Source organism: Lipotes vexillifer, unplaced genomic scaffold (assembly GCF_000442215.2).
Source record: "Lipotes vexillifer unplaced genomic scaffold, Lipotes_vexillifer_v1.1 scaffold598, whole genome shotgun sequence".
In the NCBI taxonomy this organism is placed as follows: Eukaryota; Metazoa; Chordata; class Mammalia; order Artiodactyla; family Lipotidae; genus Lipotes; species Lipotes vexillifer.
In genome coordinates this window covers 775961-781245 of record NW_006777514.1, presented here as the reverse complement: position 1 = coordinate 781245, position 5285 = coordinate 775961, and positions in this window count along the sequence as shown.

Here is a 5285-nt window from a genome sequence, read left to right as displayed (position 1 = left end):
ATTACTTCTCTCCATTTCCAATTCACCACCCTATTCCAAGCTACCGTCTTGTACTATTGTAATATCCACTTAACTATTCTAATTCTACTACTGCTTTCCTCCGAACCATCACCCACATGGCAGCCACACTGACCTTTTTAAAATGTAACCACAATAATGTTATACTCCTGCCTACAACCTTTCAGGATAAAGACAACCATGGCTTCAAGACCATGATCTGGTCACTTAAGACATCTCTCGAGCCAAATCTAACTTCTCCTTGCCCTCTCCTAACTGCCATGATCATCCCTCAGTGCCACCTCCTCACTGTGCTTCCTCCCACCCCAGGGTCTTTGTTCATGTTCTTTCTTTCGGGTAAACAGTTCTCCTCTCCCTCCTTTGCCTAGTCAATTCTTATTCATCCTTTAGACTTCAACTCCCTAGTGCTTTCACAGGAAAGACCCTCTTGGCAATGTCAAATTGCCTGATTCTATACCCTACAGAACAAGGCCCTCCTCTTTTATTGCACTTATTGTGTGACCTGTTTATCAATGTCTGTCTCCTCCACTAGACTATAAACTCTAAAAAAGCAGAGAGGGCTTATGTCTTTACTCATCATGTAACTCCAAGATAGAGCAAGTGAGTACATATGGTAGATGCTCAAAAATTTTAGTTTAATATGAACACCAGTTAAAAGTAATTAACTGCAATAAACAATTATGAAATAAATATTTTAAATAATGCAATTTAAATTACATAAGAATATGAAACACTTAAAGATATATTTAGCAAAATCAGTAAAGGACTTCTATACTTAAAACTAGAAAAAAATTTCTGAGACAGAGTAGAAAAGAAACAAAAAGGATAAACCATAAATAATTGATAAAGTGGAATTCACAAAATGTGAAATTTCTATTCTTCAGAAGACATGATTAAGAAAATGAAAAGACAACTCGAAGATTTTATGTGTGTGTGTATGTATGTGTGTGAATATATGTGTGTATATAACAAAGGACTCGTATCTAGAATATATGAAGGACAATTACAACTCAATAAGAAAACACCTTTATTCATAATAGTTTCAAACCAAATACCACCAAAATTTGCATCAATGCGTGAATAGGTAAACAAATTTTGGTATATCCATATTACTCATCCATAAAAAGGAATGCGCTAAGACATGAAAACACAAGGATAAATTTCAAAAATGTTATACAGAGCAAAAGAATCCAGATATAGAGCACATATTCTAGGATTCCATTTATATGAAAAGGCAAAAGTTATCTATAGTAACAAAACCAGATTAGTAGTTGATTAGGACTAGGGAAGTGAGTGGTCACATGGATGGCATATGGACACAGGGAACTTTTCTGGGTGATGGACAAGTTTAATAACTTAATTGTGGTGGTTTCATGGATGGACACATTTGTCAAGCTCATCAAACTATACATAAAAGTGGGTGAATTTTATTGCATGTAAATTATACTTCAACAAAATTAAATAAATGAAAAAACTAATTTAATTTTTAAATACTATGGGTTGAAAAATAAGTAAAGACTACAAGACAATAAAAAGCCTCAGCCAACACAACTGAGACCATACCTTATTTCAAAGTGAGGAAGTAATAGACCCACCTTACTCAAGGAACTGAGAGAATTTGCAGTAATCATTTTATGTCCCTATTTTCTTTGGGAAATGCCAAAAATTAAGCCCCCATGGTGTTCCATTATCTCTCTTTCCTTGTAGCACCTGTATACTTCTTCCCCACCTAAAACTATTTTGACCACTACCCCATTCAAAACTTCAAGAGTAATTCAGCTCATATGTTTCTTAACAATCTCCTGTACACTGTTAAAATTTTTCACTGAGCACTCCCTACATCTACTGACCTGATACGTTATTCTCTGAGAAACTTGTTATTCTCTGAGAACACCATATCCCTGGTTTTCTCCTCTATTTCAGGGCCATATATTGTGCCACACACCATGTATAATGATAGAGTTGTCTCAGTGTTTTCCTTGTTCCCTAATACTACTTTCAGACAATTACCCTTGCTCATTTGTGGCTTATGTCATTTCATTTCTCCAACCCGCCTAACCCTCCATACCATCTACCAATCTCTTGGTCATTTTTCCTTATTCATTAATAACCTTGGCACCCAGCTCACATTGCTCTTCTCTAGCCAAACTGTACTATTATTTTTAAATTCTACATTTTAAATATTGCATCTCAAATTCTGCATCTTCAATGGTATTTTTCTCCATTCCATTTTAACCACACATTTTTATAACCACAGAATAAATCAGACAATCACATTAGACTACTTCAGAACTCTCACTGTCTGACCACAATCTCCTAAAATTCTGGACATATCATCTGCTACTGCTATTATGCTTTTTAAAAATATTGCTGAGTCCATCAAGCCATTTCCTTTTCTATCATTGTATCTATCTCTCCTGTCTATATCCATTTGTCTATCAATATCTCTACTTGTATCCCTCCCATCTCTTTTGATTATGATCCATGTTATGCACTACATTCTTTCCATTTCTAAAATTCCTTTGTCCACATATAAATGCCAAATCCCTAATGCCAGGTGAATCTACTATGTACATTCTCCATGCTTATAATCCAGGTGGAGGAATATCTTTTACACAGATTAATATAAAGAATTAATATTCTTCAATTGGGCTTTGAAATTTTTCTCTAACTTATTAAGTTTACCTAAGCTGCTTTCTTCTCCATTTCCCATAACTACTTTGAAACTTCTCCAGTCTGCTTGAAACTAAAACCCTCCATCTTCCCTCATATCTTCTGCAGATATGTGAGAGTTTTCTTCCAACTCTTACCACCAAAGACATAATCCAATGTACAGCTAAATTCATTTCTCCTTTTCTCTAATACAAAGGAAAGAATGCCCTTTATCCTTTCCAAGGCTAGTCCTCTCATTATTCTGTAGACTGCAGTCTTTTTCTCATCTCTGACCTTGTACTGTTAATTATCTAGCTCTCAACGGTATCTCAACTGTGTTTTTAACCTCAATCTTATCTGCTTTCAAGAATGCTTATAAGGACTTGCCTGGTGATCCAGGGGTTGAGACTCTACACTTCCACTGCTGGAGGCACGCAGATTCAATCCTGGAAGGGGAACTAAAATCCTACATGCCCTGAGGCATGGCAAAAAAAAAAAAAAGAGAGAATGCTTATAGTGCCCTATCTTTAAAAAATAAATAAAACTAAAACAAAAGCATATTTCTTCGACCCGCTAATCCAGCTAGTATTTTATCTCTTATCTCTCCATCCAAACAGATGCAATTTGTTGACTGCACTTTTCTCCATTTCTTCACACCATTTTCGGTTTCCAGCCCATCCCAATCTCGTTTCAATTTCCACAGATCCACTAATACTACTTTTAGAAAAGTCATAATATCTTACCTTCTCCAAAATTCAACTGATATGTGTTTGTTCTAACCTTGCCTAACTTTTTGGAAGAATTTGAACTGCTGGTTGCTTCCTTCTTTGTAGAACTCTCTTTTTCCTAACCTTTCATGTCCCCACATTCTCCTATTTTTTTCACTATTTCTCTGACTATTCCTCGTTATTTTTGTTTCTTCTTTCTTTTCTGCCAATGAATTCCTCAAGATTTATCCTAAGCTTCCTTCTTTACCCAGTCTAGCCCTGGAGATATCTCATTCCTCCCACTGGGCTTTAGTTACTATTTTGAAGTATAACAAAAACAGCTATCTTCAGTCTCAAATTTTCTCCTGAATTCTTAACCACTTATTCAAATTTTAGTTGGGTTGTTTGTTTTTTTGTTTGCTTGTTTTTTTTTTTTTTTTTGCGGTACGCGGGCCTCTCACCGTTGTGGCCTCTCCCGTTGTGGAGCAACAGGCTCCGGACACGCAGGCTCAGCGGCCATGGCTCATAGGCACAGCCGCTCCGCGGCATGTGGGATCTTCCCGGACCGGGGCACGAACCCGTGTCCCCTGCATCGGCAGGCAGATTCTCAACCACTGCGCCACCAGGGAAGCCCACAATTCACAGTTTGAAGCAATAACTATTATCTTCTATTTCTCTGGACTGCCCTGCTCCCCCCAACCATTTCTATATTTCCTATTTCTATAAATGGCATCCCAATCTTTTCAGGTGATCCACCCAGCAACCTGGGGGTTGTTCTTGGCTATTCTCTCTCTGTTACTCTTTCTAATATCCAAATAATTACAATTTTTTTTTTATATCCTAAAATATTTTTCCTTCCATCCATTTTCCTCATTCAAACTATCATCAAGCCACCATCACTCTTGAATGAACGGCTTCAAGTCTCCTCACTGTTCCCAATGCAACCACTCTCAGTTGCTTCCTTTAGCCTCATTATCTAATTTCAGAGTAATCTTTTTTAAAATACATATATAATCATATTAATCTTGCCATTAATCATATAAAATGACTTCCCACAGCTCTTAGGGTGAAACTGTAGCTCTCTAGCATGGCTTACCAGACTTTACACAATCTCATTCTTTTTTACTACAACCTCATCAATAGAATTCTCCCTTTACTTCCAGTGATGATGGATTTATTAGTTTCTTGAACAAATCTTGGCTCTGGTTCTTGGCCCCTGCTATCCTCTCAGCCTAGAATACTCTTTCCTTATTCTTCACCTGGATATTTCCACAAAACTACACAATCTTATCTTTCTTTTTCTTTCAGTTTTATTGAGATATAATTGATGTACAACACTGTATAAATTTAAGATATACAGCATAATGATTTGACTCACCAATGTCATGAAATAATTGCCACAATGAGTTTAGTGAAAATTTATCATCCACATAGATACAAAATTAAAGAAATAGAAAAAGAAACTTTTCCTGTGATGAGAATTCTTAGGATTTATTGTCTTGACAACTTTCATATATAACATACTGCAATGTTAATTATACTTATCATGTTGTATGTTACATCCCTAGTACTTATTTATCTTATAAGTGGAAGTTTGTACTTTCTGACTGTCTTCCTCTAATTTCCCCTCCCGTCAACCCCTGCCTCTGGTAACCACAAATCTGATCTCTTTTTCTATGATTTTCTTTGCTTGTTTTTTTTTTAAAGTATAATTGATCTACAACACTATGTTAGTTCCTTTTACACAACATAGTGACTTGATATTTCTATATATTTCAAAATGTGATAAGTCTAGTTACAATCTGTTACCATACAAGGATATTACATAATTACTATATTCCCCACACTGTACAGTTCATACCTTTGACTCACTTATTTTGCAGCTGAAAGTTTGCACCTTTTAATATC